General features: G+C 48.7%; 1 protein-coding gene across 2 annotated transcripts in view; it reads right to left on the reverse strand.

Moving 5' to 3' along the window:
* Nucleotides 1-942: 942 nt before the first annotated feature.
* LOC122226772 overlaps nt 943-22,269 on the reverse strand; it is a 46,465-nt gene continuing 25,138 nt past the window's right edge. The window contains exons 1-4 of one of the 2 annotated variants that reach the window (XR_006205759.1): nt 13,438-13,538; nt 13,185-13,275; nt 3,888-4,226; nt 943-1,117 (exon numbers count right to left, since the gene is read on the reverse strand). The gene's annotated coding sequence lies outside the window, so the exon portion shown is untranslated. Of the gene's footprint in view, nt 1,118-3,887; nt 4,227-13,184; nt 13,276-13,437; nt 13,539-22,269 lie in introns of those variants that run through there. The other variant, XM_042950499.1, reaches the window with a different exon arrangement.

Here is a 22,269-nt window from a genome sequence, read left to right on the forward strand (position 1 = left end):
AGGACTCACACCGTGTGTATTTCCTTTCCACACTGAAAATGGCTGAACTGTGTGATAGGATGTTACAGAAACGACAGTGTATGATATCCAAGGCTAGATCATAAAAGAATTGTAGCTCCTGCCTTTTTCCCTTTTGGATCTCTTGTTCTTGGCGGAAGCCAGCTGCCATGTTATGAGGATGCTCAAGCAATCCAGGGGAAGGTACACATAGGAAAGGTGCATAAGGACCCCTGTCAACAACCAACACTCCCTTGTCAGGCAAGTGAGACAGCCATGTGGCCATGTTGGAAGTGGATTCCCCGACACAGTCAAACCTTTTGATGATTCCAGCCTCATGAGAGACCCTAAACAGAACCCTGAGCTAGAACCACCTAGTTGAGCTGCTCCTGGATTCCTGACCCTCGAAAACTGTGTGATATAGCAAACATTTATTGGTTTTTTTAATGTGTATTTATTTTTGAGAGAGACAGAGAGCACGAGAAGGGGAGAGGCAGAGAGAGAGGGAGATACAGAATCGGAAGCAGGCTCCAGGCTCTGAGCTGTCAGCACAGAGACCAACGCGGGGCTTGAACTCAAGCACCGCGAGATCATGACCTGAGCTGAAGTTGGACACTTAATGGACTGAGCCACCCAGGCACCCCAAATGTTTATTGTTTTAACCTGCTAAGTTTTGGAGTGATTTGTTGTGCATTAATAGCTAACTATATTCTCATACAGCCCTGGAGGAATGGAAAATGGTGTAGTGACTTTGGAAAACAGTTTGCTGGTTCCTCAAATGATTAAACAGAGAGGTACCGTATAACCCAGCAATTCTACCCCTAAGTATACACCCAAAAGAAATGAAAACATATATCCACAGAAAAAGTTGTGCATGAATGTTTACAGCAGGATGTATTCAGGAGAGTCAAAAGGTGGAAACAACCCAAATGTCCATCAATGGACACATGGAAAAATAAAATGTGATACATTCATACAATGGAATATCATTTGGCCGTAAAACGGAATGAAGTAGAGACACATCCTGTAGCTTGAATGAGCCTTGGAAAGTGAAAGAAGTCAGTCACAAAAATCCACATGTTCTGTGACTCCGCTCATACGAAATGTCCAGAAGGCAAGTCTATAAAGACAGAAAGTAGGTTAGTAGTTGCCTAGGCTGAGGTGGGGGATCGGGGTGATAGCTAAAGGGTATGAGATTTCTCCTTAAGGTTATGAAAATATTCTAAAATTGACTATGGGAATGGCTAACACACATTTGTGAGTTAACTAAAAATTACTGAATCGTCTACTTTTAATGGATCAGTTATATGTATATGAGTTACATTTTAATAAAACTGTTTAAAAAGCTGGTAATGAAGGGGTGCCTGGCTGCCTCAGCTGACAGACCATGCAACTCTTGATCTCAGGGTTGTGAGTTCAAGCCCCACGTTGGGCGTGGAGCCTACTTTTTTTTTAAAAAAAATGCTGATAAGGAATACACCCCAGCTTCTTCCCCGCTGGTGAGACAACTCTGAGGCGTGTTCCACACAGTCTCTCAGAAGATGCCCTGTAGGACTGATCCCATTTCCCACGGCCGTATCATGCCTGTTGATATGCACTTTCTTTTCTCTCCTTTCTTCCCGGTCTCATTTCTCCACCCCGTGCTTTCTGGGACCACATCTCAAATACACTTCTTCGCCCAGTTCTTGTCTCAAGGTTTGCTTCTGAGGGAACCAAACTAAAGCAATCATGTTCTTCAGGTTGGAGGTCAGGATGCCCTGGCATGGGGCTCATTCTGCACCCATCCATAGAGAACCCAGATGGGAGGGCGGTGCCCACTGGCAGACTGTCCAGGGTGAAGGCTTGAACCAAAGTCCAGAACGGTCACAGAGCTGGCCCCCATCCTCCCCAGCACGCCTGGCATGAGCCTGGCACGATTTACATGCACACACACTTTTAGGCATGGGAGAATTAAACAACCCAGCCTGTCACTGCCCTTTACCCCAGAGTCAGGCTGTGTGGGACATGTTCATTTCCCCTTTGGCTTATTTTGCTTGTCTCTGTGGCTGGGCGTCATCTGACCACACAAACTACACACAAAAGACAGAGAAACAGGAGGCTCTGAAGGGTTGTGTGGAACTCAGTCAGGCAGTCAGACCCTCTAATGGTGAACCAGAGGTATCTGATGGAGGGGAAAAAAGATTGCACAGCTAAGACTTGACATTAAAGATACAGGAACATCTCTGGAGGCCCCCCCGCCCCAGGCAGAGGGGCCGGCATGGTAAGGCACCTCCCTCACAGGTCACTCTGGCTGCAAACCTCACCAACTGTCGCCGAGCACAGGCTGACTGTCCAACAGGAGAGGGAAGACGCTTGGGCTCGACTCAGCTTCTCGCAGCAGCCTCCAGGTCCAGACTGGGAAACGGGTGCCTGGAGTTTTATGCTTTCCCTGATTTAGGCCTGTTCAGCCGTGGTCAAATGCCATCATCTTCAACCAAAAGACAGCTGGCGGATGTTAATGCTTCCAGCATTCACACACAGGGTTACCCAAAGCAACAGAACTAAAGAGCTCCGATTGGCCCAAAGATTTCATAAGTTGGTCCTAGAATAAGGACTTTGATTTCACTTTTTATATATTTTACTGTGATGCTGAATTTCATGTGTCAGATTGGCTAGGCTATAGTACCCAGTTACTTATTCAAATGCTAATCTAAGTGTCGCTGTAAAGGTATTTTGTACATATGGTGAGCATCTACAAGGAGTTGACTTTATTACTTTCCATAATGGGGGTGGGCTTCGCCCAATCAGTTGAAGGCAGCAGCTGCAAAAGCTGAGGCTTCCCAGAGAAGAAATTCTGCCTCGCGATGGCACCATCAACCCCTACCTGAGTTTTCAGACTGCCAGCCTGCCCTACGGATTTCAGAGTGGCCAGCCCTCCAGTCACATTAGCCAATTTCTTTAAAAGAGGGATAGAAAAGGTATATACCTATCACCTATTGGTTTCGGTTTTCTGGAGAGCTATGACTGATACATCTACCTCTAGAGGAAGGTAAGCCTGAGAGGCCCTGTGTTGTGGGGCATCACAAACAAAGAGTCCACCTTTCAGGGGGCATGAGCGTCTGTCCTGGGGGAGACAATGCCAAGGTCACAAGGAAGCAGGTAGGGGATTTGCAAAAACACGTCCTGTGGCTCTGCACCCATAAAATGCATCCTGCTGTTGGTTTAACCAAATTGGCTAGAAAACATAACTCCCACAAAGCTATCCCAAGATAGTGCTGCAAACGGAAAATTACAGAAACCACTCAAAGGTCTCACAAAATCCAGGTCCCATAAGCCGGCTGCCACATAAATCAGAGCAGGTCACAGCACTGCCCTGATGAAAATCCTCCCGAGGATCTTACGATAAACCCGAGTTTAGCTCAGCCTGTAGCCCAGCCTTGCCCACTCCTGCTCCCCTTCTCCTTCCCTTTGCTCTGCTGGTCCACTCTCTGCCACCTCAGGATCTTTGCATGTGCTGTGAAACTCCTTTCTCCTGGCTCCTTGTTTGGTGCCTTCTCCTCCTTGAGGGCTCTCAGGTGGCCTTCCTGACCACACATTCTGACGTACCCCCCTCCACCCCTAAAACCATCTTCTGCACCCCCTGTTCATGCCCTTCATAGAACTTTCCACAGTCTGGGGGCACCTGGGTGGCTCAGTCGGTTAGGCGTCCGACTTCGGCTCAGGTCATGATCTCACGGTCCGTGAGTTCGAGCCCCGCGTCGGGCTCTGTGCTGACAGCTCAGAGCCTGGAGCCCGTTTCAGATTCTGTGTCTCCCTCTCTCTCTGCCCCTCCCCTGTTCATGCCCTGTCTCTCTCTGTCTCAAAAATAAATAAACGTTAAAAAAAAATTAAAAAAAAAAAAAAGAACTTACCACAGTCTGGAATGATTTTGTTTGTTTTCGTGCTTATTGTCTGTGTCTGAAAGTTCCAGAAGAATGTGCCGCACCATCTCATTCTCTTGTGCCTTCCCCACACCGGGTCATAGGAGGCAGCGCCCGACACATATTGAGTGAATAAATGATTCCTCAGCTCCTAAGCTCATCCACATTCAGGTCAGGGCCGCTTCCTGCCTTCCCACAGTGCCCTGGGCTGACCCATCATGTCTCTCGGTGATCCACAGTAGAGCCGTGGCATCTAGCTATCCAGAAGGCTGGCCCCCATGCCTGGAGGGTGGAGGACTTCGATACTTGCACAGGGTTACAGGGTTGAGCCTAAAGAGAAAGTCGTGTTGTTTAACAAGGTGGAAATGAACTGAGCCCTGAAGAGTGTTCCTGGCAGAGAGAACAGCAAGGGGGGGAAGGCCTCAGGGCAGCATTTCCAAGGACTGCCGGGAAGCCAGAGAACCAACCTCTAAGAGCCAGGAGGAAAGTGGCAGGAGCAGAGGGAGGGCAGGGCCTGAGGGCAGACTGAGATCCACAGGGGGATTTTCAGTAGGGAAATGATACGGCCTGATACACACACACACACACACACACACGCACACACACACACACGCTGAAAATCCAGATAATTCCTGGGCTGAGGGAATAAAGAGTAGGGGTGAGAAGGAGACTTTTTTAAAAAACATTTTTTTAATGTTTATTTATTTTTCAGAGAAAGATCATGCAAGCAGGGCAGAGAGAGAGGCAGACAGAGGATCCAAAGTAGGCTCTGAGCTGTCAGCACAGAGCTGGATGCGGGGCTGAAACTCACGAGCGGGGAGATCATGACCTGAGCCTAAGTCGGAGGCTCAACTGACAGAGCCACCCAGGCCTTCCGAGGCGTTTTTTTTAAACTATGGTATTAGCTAGACTGCTAGCTATTTCTTTTTTCACTATGTACACGTATTGCCTTAAAATTTAAGCACACGATCACTCTGGCTGATAGGTAGAGGCTGGACCGTAAGAGGCAGAGGAGATTGTGGCGGGGGCCTATGTCAGACTGCAAGCTGCCCGCCTGATAGCCATTCTCTTCCCCCTCCTCTCCTCACTGACCGACCCGACTGTCTGCTCTCCCAAGTGACCATTCACACAACGTGCGTCCGCCTAAAAGACTAAGTTTCCCAAAGAGCAGATACCACTGAGTACAAGTCGCTGAGTGGAACTTTTGAGGGAATTGTTAAAAGAGGGACAGGCAACTGATAAGGGCCCTCTTCTGCTTCCTTGGCTTTGACCCTTTATGACCTCCACTTCAATGGGGTTACTTTCCACGGGGGCCCCTCATTCCTGAGTCATAGAAGCCAACCTACAGCTTTGCTTTCGCCACTCAAGCCCCTGAGATTCATTGGTTATGATGATTTCTAGGCTTTCTGTGTAACTTCAGAACCCCTGCCCTTGGCTTTGAAGGTCAACAGCTGTCTCCCGATCTCCATGAGCCATTTCTGCTTCTCCTCTTGCTAACTTCACTGGTTTTATGTTCCCTCTGCATTCCTGGCACCTGGGAGTTTCCCTCTTTGAGTTTAAACCTGGCTAGGTATTCAAAAAATCATTTTACTGTATTTGAAAAAAAATTTTTTAATGTTTATTTATTTTTGAGAAACAGAGAGGGACAGAGCACGAGTGGGGGTGGGGGGTGGGCAGAGAGAGAGGGAGACACAGAATCCGAAGCAGGTTCCAGGCTCCAAGCTGTCAGCACAGGGCTCGATGTGGGGCTCGAATGCACGAACTGTAAGATCATGACCTGAGCCGAAGTCGGACGCTTAACCGACTGAGTCACCCAGGTGCCCCTATTTTACTGTATCTATAATCATTTCTTGCATCCTGTCTTATCTTCTTGTTCATCTATAGCACACAATTTGACAATTAATTACTTCAGCGTGTATATTGTCTCCCTAACTAAATGTAGACGCTCCCAGTTACATTCCTGCAAAATTCATATTGAAGTTGAAGTCCTAACCCCCCAGTTAGTGTGATTATATTTGGAGATAAGGTCTCTGAAGACATAGTCAAGGTTAGGGGTACCTGGGTGGCTCAGCCGGTTAAGTGTCTGTCTTCAGCTCAGGTCATGACCTCAAGGTTCTTGAGTTCGAGCCCCACGTCAGGCTCTGTGCTGACAGGTTGGAGCCTGGAACCTGCTTTGGATTCTGTGTCTTCCTCTCTCTCTCTCTGCCCCTCACACACTTGCACCCTCTCTCTCTCTCTCTCTCTCTCTCTCTCTCTCTCTCTGTCAGAAATAAGTAGACATTAAAAATTTTTTAAAAAGTAGATTCTCATGAGAACAAAATGAAATGAAGGAAGACACTATAGACGGACAGGCACTGTTACCAAGTGCAGTGACAGCCCGGACACGTGGCCGAAGTCTAGATTGGATGGAGTCTAGAGCAGCACCCCTCAGGCTCTCTGCCATCTTGGTTTGCCCCTCCTCTGTGACCTCCTGAGTGACCCAGCTCCAAATCCAGTCCCTGGGGGGCTTCACCAGGCCCTGGGTGTCCATCTCGGTGGGTCCTAGACTTCCTAGGAGGCCACAGTCATCGTCATCTCCTAGGAAGGCACGCCCAACAGGGCACCCCAGCAAACATCCAAGCGCCCACAAAGCAAGCACAGAGGAGCAGGGGAGGCCACCTGGCTTCAAGCTGTGAGGTGCAGGGAGGTCACCTCCCAATGTATTTCTGAGGTGCTTCACTTAGGACACAAGTGGTTTTCCCAGAAACTTCCCTTAAAAACACAGTTCTGGGGGTTCCCATCCGACCCTGGGTGCTCTTGCCTCCCCTTGACCTGGAATCCCTTCCCTAAATCGTCAGATGCCAGAATCCTCCCCTCCCAATGCAGAAGCGCCCTTCTGACTTGGGGCCTTCCCTTCTCTGACTCACATTCTTCCTCCTCCTCCTTCTGACCCCGGATTCTCCAACACATACAGCTCCCCAGCTGTGGACGAGGGTCCCCCACTCGCTGTGACCAAGAGGGCTCCTGCCCTTGCACCCAGCACCCACAGGCTGTCCTGTCGGCCTGGTGGCACTGGCAGTCTGTGGGCAGGGGCAGGAAAGGGAAGCTGGGAGGGACAGGGGAGGGACAGGGGAGCATCTCCTTGGGCATTCCCCAACCAGGGCGGTCACTGGACCAGCAGGGGAAGGGGGCTCGGCCAGATACCAGGAGGAGGACACAACTCTGTCTAGTGGAGCCCAGGTGTCAATCTTTGGTGTCCATCAGAGTCACCTCATTGGTGACCGCAACAATTCTGTTGACTCAGAATTTCTGAGCCAGCGGGGCCGAGGCGAGGCCCGGGAACGTGCATTTCTAACAAGGTCCCTGGTGAGGCGGTTGCTGTCTGTTAGGACTGGACTTTGAGAACCGCTGATGCCCATGGTCTGCTCCTCAGTTTCTGGCGTCCGTTAACCTGGGTTCCAGTCACAGCTCTGCCCCCTGCTGGCAAGCGGCCTCTTAGACAAATTCTTCCGCCCAAGTTTGTCTCCATCAGAGAGATAAATGGAATATTTACTTCCTGCTGTGGTTTTAAGGATTAAGTTGAAATAACTTGGGTAAATTATTTAGCACAGTTCCTGGCATAGAATACGACTGGGGACAAATCAATCCTTTTTCAGTTGGTTGTGGTGTGGGAATTTGGCTGGAAGGAAGCTGCTGTTTGGAAGGTTTTGTTTTTTCGTAAGCCTTAATGAATTATTTGACTTTAAGAAAAAAAATTTTTAAGTCGTCTCTACGCCCAACGTGGGGCGAAACTCACGACCCCAAGATCAAGAGTTCCAGGCTCCACTGACTGAGCCAGACAGCTCCCCCGCCTGTGAATTATTTGACTTTTAAGAAGATGGGGTGCTTGAGTGGCTCAGCCCCACTGACTTTGGCCTTGAACTCCTGATGGGGTGTATGTGACATGACCTGCAGCAGAGATCTGAAGAGCCATTGCTCATTTTTACCTGTTCCCTAGCTCCTGTCCTCTGCCAGAAGTCTGATGTGTCCCTGGTGGGGGTTGGTCCTTCCCTTGTATTCCAGAATGAAGAAGAATCACAGCCACAGCTGACCCACAGCCAAAAGGAGCCAAGCCACAACCAAACCGTGAAGGAAATGTATGACAGGCATGGCTGCGAGCTGCTGAGATGTTAGGACACGTTACTGCAGCTAAACTTAGTGACAACCGAGTAAAACTATCCTAAGAGAGACATCTGGCTAAATAAAGCATGATGCGTCTATATGATGGGAATGTAGCTAGTAAATTTAAACATTTTTTAACGTTTATTTATTTTTGAGAGAGACAGAGACAGAGACAGAACGTGAGTGGGGGAGGGGCAGAGAGAGACGGAGACACAGAATCGGAAGCAGGCTCCAGGCTCCCAGCTGTCAGCACAGAGCCTGTCACAGGGTTCGAGCCCACAAGCCAAGAGATCATGACCTGAACCGGACTGACGTCCAGCCGTCCAACCGACTGAGCCACCTAGGCGCCCCGCAGCTAGTAAATTTAAAGTTACATTTCATTTTTTTTTTTTAATGTTTATTTATTTTTGAGAAAGAGAGGTGGGGGCAGAGAGAGGGGGACAGAGGCTCTGAAGCCGGTTCTGCACTCACAACACAGAGCCGGATATGGGGCTCAAACTCACAAACCATGAGATCGGGACTTGAGCTGAAGTCGGACACTTAACGGACTGAGCCACCCAGGCGCCCCTTAAAGTCACATTTTAAGTTACATTAAATTTATATTTAAATGCATGCAGCTATTGACATTACATGTAAGGATATAGGAAATAGCTAAAAGTATCATTTTTTAGTAAGTAAACAAAGGCAAAATTTCAAACTGAAAGTACAGAGGGATCCCAATTTTGTAAATAAAAACATATCTTTTAAAATATATATCTTGTATATATTGTATACGTTGGTTGAAGTAAGTTGGGTAGAAACTTTTCCTAGAGAAAAAGAATTGGGGTGAGGGGAAGACACCTAAATATTTTAACCATAGTTATCTCACGATGGTGGATTAGGGGGCTGCCTGTTCTCCTTTTTACTTATCTAAACTTTCAACTTGTCTGTAATAAACATGTCATGCTTTTATACTTTAGAAAAATAGTTATACTATACAGGTATGTTTAAAAGAATCAATAGCCTAGAGGCACCTGGCTGGCTCAGTCGTAGAGTACAGGACTCTTGATCTTGGAGTTGTAAGTTCCCATGTTGGGCGTAGAGATTACTTAAAAATAAAATCTGGGGGCGCCTGGGTGGCTCAGTTGGTTAAGTGTCCCACTTCAGCTCAGGTCATGATCTCGCAGTTTGTGAGTTCGAGCCCCGCGTCGGGCTCTGTGCTGACAACTCAGAGCCTGGAGCCTGCTTCGGATTCTGTGTCTCCCCCTCTCTCTCTGCCCATCCCCTGCTCTCTCTCTCTCTCTCTCTTTCTCTCTCTCTCTCAAAAATAAATGTTAATAAATGTAAAAATAAATCAATAAAATAAAAATAAAAATAAATCAATTGAGGTGCCTGGTGGCTCAGTCAGTTGAGCATCCAACTCTTGATTTCTGCTCAGGTCATGATCCTAGGGTCATGGGATCAAGCCCTGCATTGGGCTCCTCATTGAGTGTGGAGACAGCTTAAGATTCTCTCTCTCTTGGGGCACCTGGGTGGCTCAGTAGGTTGAGTGTCCGATTTTGGTTCAGGTCATGATCTCACGGTTCATGAGATCTGCCCTGGCAGCATATAGCCTGATTGGGATTCTCTCTCCCCTCCTCTCTTTGCCCCTCCTCCACAATCTCTCTCTCTCTCTCTCTCTCTCTCTCTCTCTCTCTCTCTCTCTTAAAATAAATAAATAAACACTAAAAAAAAAAAAAAAAGAAAGAAACAGTCACATGTTGTACCGATGGAGCCAGCCAGACGCCCAGTAAATTTTGTGTTGTATGTATTTGACCATCAAAAACAAGTTGTGTCTAGAGACACAACTGCAATGCAAGTCAATTCTTATGTAATTATATGGAACTCTAATTTAAGGTAGGCTGTGGGTGACCTTCAGTGTATCTAATATGTTGTGAATGGGACCCCAAAATAAAATTTCCCCAGAAGTGGTGGTGGTTGCTAATGATTCCTGTTCTCCTGTCACTGGATACCTTGTGGAGTGACAGTGAACGTGCAGCTTTTAGGGGGCAGGGGTGGGAATGGGAGGACTCCTTCTCAACTGCCACAATGGGGTCTGGGGCTCAGACCCTGACCCTGAGAGGGATCAGCCACAGAACCAGGATCCTGGATCAGGGGTGGCACCCTCCTGCAATGCCGAAGAATCAGCACTAGGGGACAGCCGAGAGCCAGGTCAGGCTGGGAGGGTGCCTGGGAGCTTCCCCGCATGCTCTGCTCTCCCTGCCAGTCTCCCGCCTGGGACCATCCCTACCACCAAGACAGTTGCTACAGCTTAGAAGACGGTGCCATTTTTCAAAAGGGAATTGCTTTGCAAGTAAACCTAAGTGTTTCACCGGCTCCTTCCAGTGGGATACTCAGAAATATTCAAGATAGGTCAGAGGGGTTTTTTAATTAATTTTTTAATGTTTTTATTTGTTTTTGAGAGACAGAGAAACAGAGTGGGGGGGGGGGTGGAAGGGCAAAGAGAGAGGGAGACAGAGCATGAACAGGGGAGGGGCAGAGAGAGGGAGACACAGAATCCGAAGCAGGCTCCAGGCTCTGAGCTGTCAGCACAGAGCCTGATGCGGGGCTTGAACTCACGGACCATGAGATCACGACCTGAGCCAAAGTCAGACGCTTAACTGGCTGAGCCACCCAGGTGCCCCTTTTATGTTTATTTTTGAAAGAGAAAGAGAGAGACATAGCCAGAGCTCGAGCAGGGGAGGGGCAGTGAGAGGGAGACACAGAATCTGAAGCAGGCTCCAGGCTCTGAGCTGTCAGCACAGAGCCCAATGTGGGGCTCAAACCTTTGAACCAAGAGATCGTGACCTCAGCCAAAGTCAGATGCTTAACCGACTGAGCCACCCAGGCACCCCAAGATAGGTCTGTTTTTACATGTTTAACACAGTCTACCATTTAAAACATGTTCTCAATTCCTCCGTAGCCAGTTTGTGGCTAATTTTAGGGACTGACCTAATACAGTTCGCATCTCATTTTTGTGCGGTATCCCTTCAAGGTATTTTCACCTGATGCTCATCATGCTGATACTTTCAAGAGGTTAAAAAACTTTTAGTAGCGAGATTGGTGGCAAGGACCATTTCTCTGCAACACTGAGAAGGTCGACGTGGCACAGACAGAAGCGTCCTGAGAAGACCACTCCGCAGAAAGCCGTGACGTCATGAGTTTCTTCGAACTGGCCTTTACTAGCATGGAAAAAACCACCTCAAAAGTAAGTAGTTTAAAGCAATTACCACTACTACTATATTTTGGGGGCCGGCCTGAGTGGAGTGGTTCTTCCGCTGGGCTTCCCTCCCTGGGTTCACTGTGTGGCTGCAGTCAGCGGGCAGGTGGGCTGGAAGCTGGTTGGTCTGGGTCTCAGACGGCACCACTCAAGGGTCTAGTGTTTGGCTGGGGTGGCGGGGGGCAACCAGGCCATGGTGATCTCATTCTCAAACAGGTCAGATTTCTTCACTTGGCCGCTGGGCTCCAAAAGGAGCAAGAGAAGCCAAGCCCTCAGCGCCCAAACACTTTTTACGCCTCTGCTCTGTCGTGTTCGTACTGTCCCCTCAACCAAAGCAAATCACACGACCAAGCCCTGGTCAGGGGTAGAGAAAAGAGTCCCCATCTCTCGACCCGAGGAGCTGCAAAATATCGTGCCCTTAAAAAAAAAAGATCTACTATGTGCTCTTTCTCCTCTCCTGCCACTGCCAAGGACATCTTTACCCAAGCAGGGACGGATGGCAGCCCCTCCCCCTCCCCCATTACCCCTGTGATCAAGGTCAAGTCAACTCCATGTGCGTTTCCCCAGCTGTGTGTGTGTGGTGTACCAGTCTCATGAAGTTAGATGTTATGGACTGAAATATAACCCCCTAAAATTGGTATGTTGAAGCTGTAACCCCCAAGTGCGACTGCATTTAGAGATAGGGCCTTCAAGGAAGTAATTAAGGCATGCGTGTGCATACACACACGCACACACACGCACAATCCTATATATGCAGCTGGATGAATGTGTAGATGGGGGTTTTGTTTACTGGACCGAGGAGTTTTTAAATCCTTTCCTTTGTTGTTAAATCAGAGCACAGATTTCAGCAGATTGTATTTTCTGAAAAATTAGCCACAGCAACATTTCCAGTCCTGCACACTGGTCTAAAAACTTGTCACTGTCTCATGAAAGGAGGCAGCCTAACAGAACCAGAATACACACTCGGGGGGTGCCTGGCTGGCTCAGTCAGTGGAGGATGCCACTCTTGATCTCAGGGTTGTGAGCTCGAGCCCCATGTTGGGCATGGAGCCTACTGAAAACAAAAATCCTTTTTTTTTTTTAAAGAGAGTGTGAGTGGGGGAGGGGCAGAGAGAGAGGAGGACAGAGGATCTAAAGTTGTGACGTGGGCTCTGCACTGACAGCAGTGAGCCCTATGTGGGTCTCAGACTCACAGACCATGAGATCATGACCGGAGTCAAAGTCAGTTGCTCAACCAACTGAGCCACCCAGGCGCCCGCCAAAAAAAAAAAAAAAAAAAAACTCAAAAAAAACTCAAAAAAAAAAAAAAAAAAGAATACAGACTCTGAAGCCAGACTGTTCACATGCAGGCCCAGAGCCACCATTTCCTAGCTGTATGATCTTGAGCACATTGTTCAGCCTCTACGTGTCCCTGGTTTCTTCATCTGCAAATGGGATGATAATACGACCAACCTCAAAGGGTTGTTTTGAGGATTTAAAAATGCATAAAATTCATTTTTTTAAAAAAGGAAGTAATTAAGGTTAAATGAGATCATAACCATAAGACCCTAATCTAATAGGACTGGCGTCCTTATAGGAAGAGGAAGAGATGGGGGCACCTGGGTGGCTCAGTCGGTTAAGCATCCGACTTCATTTCAGGTCATGATCTCACGGTTCGTGAGTTCGAGCCCCGCGTCGGGCTCTGTGCCGACAGCTCAGAGCCAGGAGCCTGCTTTGGATTCTGTGTCTCCCTCTCTCTCTGCCCCTCCCCTGCTCACACTCTGTCTCTCTCTTTTTCAAAAATAAGTGAACATTAAAAATACATATATTTTAAGAAGAGGAAGAGCCACTGGAGTGCTTGCTGTCTCTGTCTGTACACACAGAGAAGAGTCCATTGGAGGACACAGAGAGAAGGCTGTCTGCCAACTTACCAGAAACCAACCCAGCCGACACCTTGATCGTGGATTTGCAGCCTCCGGAAGTGTTCACTCAGTCTGTGATGTTCTGTTATGGCAGCCCGAGCTAAGACATAAGAGTTTCTTGATTAGTTATGCTTGGGAAGTGAGTGTTCCATATTGATTCCCACCCGCCTTGGAAATTCCCAAAGCTCCATAGCCTCTCAAAGCGCTCTGAGCGGTTCCTCAGCAAAGAAGGCTATAGTTTATCACAGGTCCCAAAACTTACTCAACCAGGAGGTCCTTTTCCAACACCTACGATCACCATATGAAGCCATGTTAGTTTCTAGGGCTGTGGTCATAAACCAGCACACTGGATGGCTTTATGCTCTCACAGTTCTGGAGACCAGAAGTCGGAAATCAAGATGTCAGCAAGGTTGGTTCCTTCTGGAGTTTGAGAGAAAATTCGCCCCATGCCTCTCCCCTACCTTCTGGTGGTTGCTGGCCACCCTGCGTGTTCCTGGGCCTGTAAGACGCAGCACTCACTCCCCTTCTGCCTCGTCTTCATGTGGTTCCCTCTGTGTCTCATTCTCCACTCCTTCCCCTTTCTCTTCTAAGGACCCGGTCGTTGGATTTAGGGCCCACCCTAATTCCAGGATGATCTCATCTGGAAATCCTTAATTTTTTCAAATTTTGTAAAATTTTTTAAATTGTTTTTAATCTTTATTTATTTTTGAGAGACAGAGTGCAAGTGGGGGAGGAACAGAGGGAGAGGGAGACACAGAATCCGAAGCAGGCTCCAGGCTCTGAGCCGTCAGCACAGAGCCCAACATGGGATTCTAACTCACGAATCAGGAGATCATGACCTGAGCCAAAGTCGCAGGCTTAACCAACTGAGCCAACCAGGCGCCCCAGGGCTATGCTTTTAGAGACTTGCTCCCAAAGCCCCGCTTCCTCCATGCCTCCCTTCTGCCCAGAACCCTCCAACACTCCCTTGGCTTCCAGCAGGAAATGAGACCTCTTCCTCCCTCTAGGGACAGCCTTCCAGGATCAGCCAGAGTGTTCTTACAACTTCCCCGCAGAGGCCACTTCTTTGGTGTCTTTCTCCTGGACTGCATCCCTGCCCAACCTCCCTCCACCTGTCCACACCTCTGTTTGCCTATAAGCCACACGGCAGGTGAGTTTCAGGAGTCTGCGGGGTCCCTGGAATGCAAATAACCAGAAACAGTTCGAATCTCAGAGGTGGGGCACAGGGGGTCTGTGCATGCGCATTTTTCCAGGGAAAGACCTAAAGCTTTTCATCGCTTCTCCAAATCATTCTTTCCTGAGCTAAGGAGGCTAAAACGGCAAGTGTGGAGCGAGAGAGCAGTGAATAATTCTCCCTTAGAGCAGTACCACTGGGGAAATCTGCTCTGAGGGGAAAGAACCCCTCTCCCCACTCCTTTGTGTTGAGGGGCATCTGGTAAGAACAGACAGCAGGCACAGCCCCTCCAAATGGGTCAACCATCCACAGGGGTCAGAGGTGACAACACAGCCTGAAGGATGCCCTGAGGATGGAGCAAAGCTGGCTCCATGCAGACTGGCAGCTGTGAGCAGAGGGGTGGCTCAAGGCTCTGCCGCCTCCACGCCCCCACCCCTGCCCCCAGCCCTGTACCCTGTAGGTGACTAGCAGATGGAGGTAGGGGGGAGGCTGGGAGAGCGCAGAGAAGCCTGAAAGCAAAGCCCTATGGCCCCCACCCCCCACCACACCCCATGGTTTGGCCTCTGGCTGGCCCCGTCTGTAAGTCTTGCCAACATCCTAGATTCTGGGAACCTGCACGTTCCTGGGAATGTGCGTTTGGTCCACTGGGCTGTGTTGTGCCAACTGCTAGGTAACTTGTCTCTCAAACTGGGTAATACGGTTTTTGCAAGTAGCCATCTAAATCTCTTTGGGATTCCATTTGAAAGCCTAATCCTGTGCCCAAGGACTCTGTATTAGTCAGCCGGGACTGCCAGAACCAAGTACCACAGACTGGGAGTGTTGAACAACAGAAATGTATCTGCTCACAGAAGTTCAGATATGAAGGTGTCGGTAGGACCCGTTCCCTCTGGGTGCTGAGGGCCGTTCCCAGCCTTTCCTTGATTTATACGTGGTCTTCAGGTTCACATGCCATTCTCCCTTCTGTGTGTGCATCCAAATGTCCTCTTCTCACAAGGACACCGGTCACATTGCATTAAAGCCCACCCTAATGACCTCCTCCTAACTTAATTACCCCTTTAAAGGCCTCATCTCCACATAACGGTCACATTTGGAGGTCCTGGGGGTTAGGACTTCAACATATGAAGTTTGAGAGGATACAATTCAGCCCAGAACAGACACCCAGGAGTAATTAGAGGGTGGATGGTGGCACTTGTGGGCGGAGATCACAGTTTGATTCTGACCTCTCAAAGCTAGTCTGCACCAGGGCCCCCTCGGGACACTGCATGGCCACCTCGCCCAGCCTCTGAGGGGCCTGGATGGCCGACCCCTCCGCACTGGCAGGCCAAACCTGAAGGGGAGGAGGCATCAGGGAGGACCCTGGAGATGGGGGCAGGGCAGCTTGAGGGGGTGTACATGTGGTTTGGGAAGGGCTAAAGTACCCCTTTGTTTGGGAGATGGGGTGGGAGAGAGAGTCTCTCGGGTTCAGCTGGCCTTCCTGCTGGGGAGTGGGTGTGTGGGTGTTCCCAGGAATCCTATTTGCATACAGGGCCCAGACTTCTGGGAGGTTAGCAAGAAGGAATTTATTTTAACTTGCAAATTTGTTCTATTACGTAAAGTGCTATTTAGTTGTTGTTGAAAAGACAAATGAATTGTAGAAGTTAAAAATGCACAAAAGCTTGAAAGAAAAAAAATGCCCACGATCCGCCAGAACTAAAAGTCACTGACATTAGCTAGACATTTGTTATTTGACAGTATCATGTGCTTTCCGACCCTTCTCTTAATACAAGTAATAAATGAGGTTACTAAAAAAAAGAATTAGAAAATGCAGTTCACCAAAAGAAAGCAATGTTATTGGGTCGTTTATAATCCCACTACCTAAATATACCTTGCTTTTTTGTCTTATAAGTCTTTGGCTACTAATTTAAATACTTTCCCATGTTTATTAGTCATTTAGATTTCTTTGGCGAATGGTCTTTTGCATATTGTGCTATTGGGTATTAATGGTGTCTTATCAACCTGTTTGGAATCTTTATACAGTAAAAAGTTTCTGAACAAGTCTCCCACAAACGTACTACTTTTGCATGTGGACTATTTTGAGCTGAAGGCAATTGAGGCCCCTTGGACTCAAGAGAAACTTTTGCCTCTTCTGGGAATGCAAGCTGGTGCAGCCATCTGGAAAACAGTATGGAGGTTCCTCAAAAAATAGAACTATCCTACAGATGCCCAGCAATTGCACTACTAGGCATTTATCCAAGGGATACAGGTGTGCTGTTTCGAAGGGACACATGCACCCCATGTTTAGAGCAGCACTATCAACAATAGCCAAAGGATGGAAAGAGCCCAAATGTCCATCGATGGATGAATGGGTAAAGAAGATGTGGTATATAGATACAACGGAGTATTACTCGGCAATCAAAAAGAATGAAATCTTGCCATTGGCAACTACGTGGATGGAACTAGAGGGTATTATGCTAAGCGAAATTAGTCAGAGAAAGACAAAAATCATATGACTTCACTCATCTGAGGACTTTGAGAGACAAAACAGATGAACATAAGGGAAGGGAAGCAAAAATAATATAAAAACAGGGAGGGGGACAAAACATAAGAGACTCAAATATGGAGAACAAACTGAGGGTTAGGGAGGGGGTGTGGGAGGGGGGATGGGCTAAATGGGTCAGGGGCATTAAGGAATCTGCACCTGAAATCATTGTTGCACTATATGCTAATTTGGATGTAAATTTTTAAAAATAAAAAATAAAATTTAAAAAATAATAATAAATAAATACTCATGTTGATTTAGGAAAAGAAAAAAAAAGAGAAACTTTTGCCTCTTCCTTAATTACCTAGAGGGATCTAAACTGGGAGTCTTTCCCAGAATAAGAGTTATCTCCAGAGATAAACCTTATCTGAGTGACCCATCTGTATGGCTGGGCAAACATCTAATACCAAACATCTGGGCCTGTTCTTACTGCCCTGTAAATTGCCCTCCTCCTGTTTGAAGCTCAGGTCCTATCCCATTCCTTAGCTCAAGATGGCATATATACCTCATTTTACCTGTCTGTTTTTTAATCTGCCACATATGTGGGATTTCTGAAGTTAAATTTTATTTTCTCCTGTTCATCAGTCTCATGTCAATTTAATTCTTAGACCAGTGAGAAGAACCTTAGGAGAGTAAAGAAAAATTTTTCCTCCCCAACAACAGTACAGATATTAGGGGCGCCTGGGTGGCTTTGTCGATTAAGCGTCCGACTTCGGCTCAGGTCACGATCTCACGGTCCGTGAGTTCGAGCCCCACGTCGGCCTCTGTGCTGACAGCTCAGAGCCTGGAGCCTGTTTCAGATTCTGTGTCTCCCTCTCTCTCTGCCCCTCCCCCACTCACACTCTGTGTCTCTCTCTCAAAAATAAATAAATATTAAAAAAAAAATTTTTTTAACAATACAGACATTAACCCTGTGTGGTATTCGTAGCAAATATTTTTACCCAGACTGTGGTTTGCTCTTAAGTCTTTTAGCGTTTTTTGACCTGTGTCTATCTTTTCCCTTTGGGATTTCTTTACCGACTCTTATATTTAGAAAATCCTTCTCCTTCCCAAAATGAAATATTTTCTTTTCGTTTACTTGTGGCTGCTCTCTTTTCTCTTTCTTTTTTTGCCTTTACCTCTTTAAAATCTGGAAGTGAAAGTGAGAATTTTACCCAAGGTTCTCCAAACACTTAACAGATTTTCCCACCTCCACTGTGTACGGGGCCCTCCACTACCCCTGCTAGGAGCACCCACTCCCCCAGGGCCCGCAGTCCCCGGCTGCCAGCACTCACACAAAAGCACTGGGAAACAAGTGTGGTTTTTGATGTTGTGGAGGGGGGAGGGGGAGGGGTTGACCTTGGAGATCGCCACGCAAATAACTTGAAAATTCCCCATAGGGATTTCTGTTCTCCTGAGCCCCTGCCCCTGGCTCTACCCCCAGGGGGCCGGACCTTGCCTCCTTTCCCAGGGCAGCTGCCTTGCTGCCCACCTGTAACTCCGCATCCATTTCTTCACTTCACTTCAAAATCCCTCCTCACTCCCTCTCTCCCGCGGAACAACTGGGCTGTGCGGCTCCTGGCCCAAACCCAATTCTTCCCGAACAAAGACGTTCTGCTAACGGCATCCACCTCCTTAGAAAGCAGAGTGGCAACTGTTTTTTGTCACTTGAGAATTCCTTTGGGGCCTAAGTCTCCGCCCCATGCGGCCTATTAACCGATTTCTTCCAAACAAATCCAGCGTATGTCTAAGTGGAATTCCCACATCATCTGCTAATGGAGCCCCAGGGTGCTCTGTCTCCTCGGTGTGTTGAACATGCAGGAAGTGGGAGTTCTGGAAGGTATAGAATCTGGACCACCCCCCACTATGGAGCGCCAACATTCAGAGAGGCCTCCCTGGGAGCGCAGAGCTAGGACTGAGCAACCGAGGAGCCACCAAAGAGTCAGACACCCAGGACCCTTCCCAGGTCCTCAAGGTGGTCTCACTGGCAGGGAGGGTCGGTGTGCACCACCCTCCTCAAGGTGGACGGGCTCATGGGGGACACGTGGGCAGGGCAGCAGCGCTCCAGAAGCCTCCAGGCCCCCACTCCCAGGAGCAGCCATGGGAGCCCAGGGAGTGGCCAGATCCCTGTGGCCACACCTGGGTGGCAACAGCCAGAGCGGTGACCACAGCGAAGGTGCCCATCACAGCAGGTATAGAGAGTGGGTGGCAGCCCACCAGGACTCTGAGATAAGGGAGAGGACTGGGGTCCCCGTGTGAACGCACAGGTTTGTGGAGGCAAATTCTGACCTGCTCTGAAGGGTGGTTCCACGAGCTCAGCTCACAGGATCGTTCAGTGGTTAGCAGCACAGCCTTGGGGGCTTGGCCAGATGGCCTGGCTCACATCCCCACTCTTGCCCTGGCTGAGCCACGCTTTTCCCACCTGAGAAATGGGATAACACTACTTACAACGGGCCTCGTTGGGAGGAGTACGTCGCTCAGTGGCTGTGCGTGTGTTGAGTCAAGAGGCAATCGCTGGCCATCGTTGTCAGCTGCTCTGTTAGCTCCCCGGGCCGCTGTCACAAATCACCACAACTGGGGCCCTCGCAACAACAGAAAGCTATTCTCTCGCAGTTCCAGAGGCCAGAGGGCCAAAATCATGGTGTCTGCAGGAACACGCGCCCCCTGAAAGCTCTAGGGTAGAACCTTCCTTGCCTCTTGCAGCTTCCGGTGGTTCCTGGTGTTCCTCAGATCGCTCCATTTCACGGCTGTCTTCACATGGCCGTCTTGCCTGTGTCCTTGTGCTCTCCCTTCTCCTTCTCCCGTACTGTGTCATTTGTACCCCGGGGGATTTTGAGTTATGGAGGTGATCGAGAGATGACACAGAGAGGTCAACGCCATCGAGAGAATTTATTACTTACGCTTCCCGAGAGAAGGGGCGTGCCCCGCCACACAGGGCCACATGGGAAACATGGTGGCAGGAGGCAGAAGACAGGAGCAAGGGGAAGGCAAGGCAAGGTTGAGTAAACCCTGCAGGACTGGCTATTTGGAATAATTCCCACAGGCTTTGGGCTATAGGAGTATCTCCAGTTGCAGGTACCTGGTCCTGGGATTACTTGGGGGCAGGGACAATGTCGGCCTGGTGTGCAAGAGATCAGAAGGTAGGTGGGGGCTCAGCCTTAGGTAGCCCTCCTGCATCAGAAGGGAGAGTTCCTGGCAAACTGACTTGCAGGAGAGAGGTAAATACTCTGGCCAATAGTGTGGTCCTGTGATTGATAGATGCCAAACAGACTTACAGAACCTAAGAAAACACAGAACACTTCTCCTCTCTTATAGAGAAACTAGCCGTTGAAAATCAAAACAAAACAAAACAAACAACAACAACAACCAAAGAGACTAGCCATTGGATTTAGGACCTACCCTAATTCTGGATGATCTCAAGCCCCTTAATTTAACTATGTCTCCAAAGACTCTCTGTCCAAACAAGGACACATTCACAGGTTCCAGGGGTTAGGATAAAGACATACCTTTGGGGGGCCCACAATTCAACCCACTATGGATGGCCATGGACTAGATTGGTTTATAGTTCTGTTAGACTCTGGGGAGAAATGACGGCTTTTGCCTTTTTTGATGAGGCCTGCAGTGTTTCTACCATGGTGGTGGCTCGAGATGAGTGCCAAAGCCAGGAAGGAATCTAAGGAAAGGTGTGGGAGGGACCCTATGGGGTGATTTCTGGATCAGTGTGGGCAGAAGTCTTGGGGTGGAGAAGTCTGAAGCCTAGGCAGAAGGGATATGACTGGAGAGCAGTGGCCACAGTAGCCAGAGGATCCAGGGTGCTCTGGAGAGGCAGGGTTTGTGGGGCCTTATAGCTCAAGTTCCTTGGATGACTTTCAGGCTAGGGATGCTATTCCTTAAGACGCTTTTGGTGGCTAGTAACAGAAAGCCCTGGCTCAATTCGCTGGAACAACTTGGAAACAAATCACCACCCATCATGGGAAAGCTGGTGGCTGGGTGGCTGCAGGTAGAGTTTGATCAAGGCTTGCTCTATTTTTCTATAATCTCCATGGTTCCACTACTCTCTACGTGGGGCTTTTTTTCAGGCCGGGTGCCCTCATGGTTACAAGAAGCCAAACTAAATGTGATCACGTACAAGGGCAGAGGAGGACTACCTCTTCCTGGGTCTCCTAATGAGTGAGGAAACCTCTCAAGGTCTCTAGCAGAACTCACCTTGCTCTCATGCCTCCATGGCTAGCATCGCATGAAGGCCTATGCCTGATCCAGGGACCCCCTCAGGGAAATGGCTTAGATAGTCAGGCCCATCCTTACAGTTGGACTGGAGCCAGACCGCCTCCCGCTGCTATGCACCCTTTTCGCTACCGGTGTTACGCAGTTAACCTATTGTGGACAGTGTTTAATCCAGCATTTCTGTGTGTTTGAAGGACGTGTGTGTGAGAGAGTTTCTATGTGCTGGGGTAACAGACTTCCCACTCGCTGAGCCCAACATATGGTTCACGGTGAGTCTTCTTTTTACTGTTATTTACTTTTATTTAATTATTTCTGATATGTATTTTCTGATTTTGTTACAATAATCAGAATATCTTTGGGAGTGGGGGGTGCCTAGGTGGCTCAGTTGATTAAGCATCCGACTCCTAATTTTGCTTCAGGTCATGATCTCACAGTTCGTAGATACCAGCGTGTCAGGCTTTGTTCTGACAATGCAGAGCCTGCTTGGGATTTTCTCTCTCTCCCTCTCTCTCTGCCCCTCCCCTACTCACACACACACAAGAGCGTGAGCTCACTCGCACTCTCTCTCTTTCTCAAAATCTCAAAATCTCAAAATAAACTTAAAAAAAAAAAAAAAGAATATCTTCTGGGCAATTTGCTTTATTTCCTGCCAGGCTTTTCCCCAACAGACTTTTTTTTCACATGTCTGTGTTCACCATACAAGCAGGTTTTTTCTGTATTTCCCACCCAGCATCCATTCGCCTTCTTTTGGTTACAGCACCCCAAAATCCTTTAGGGACCCACTCCGCTACCACTTGGAGGCCTTATGCTTCAGTGGGGCTGACCCCATGCCCCCACTCCAGGCCTGACCAACCGGGATGTGGTCCCCAGGCCGTAGAGATCACTTCAGAGAAGGGAACAGGAGCCCACAAGGCTCAGGCCTGAGGTTCACCATAACTCAGTAACTACAGCGTCTCTGCACTGACCACAGCCGCCAGCAGCCTGCACGCGGAGGACAGCTTCCTACAAATCTAGCCTCGGTGAGAAAGGGGAGCCAAGAAAGGGAGACAGAGGGGCGCCTGGGGGGCTCAGTCTATTAAGCTTCCGACTTCTGCTCAGGTCATGATCTCACGGTCCATAGGTTCAAGCCCCGCGTCGGGCTCTGTGCTGACAGCTCGGAGCCTGGAGCCTGCTTCACATTCTGTGTCTCCCTTTCTCTC

This window comes from Panthera leo, chromosome C1 (assembly GCF_018350215.1).
Source record: "Panthera leo isolate Ple1 chromosome C1, P.leo_Ple1_pat1.1, whole genome shotgun sequence".
In the NCBI taxonomy this organism is placed as follows: Eukaryota; Metazoa; Chordata; class Mammalia; order Carnivora; family Felidae; genus Panthera; species Panthera leo.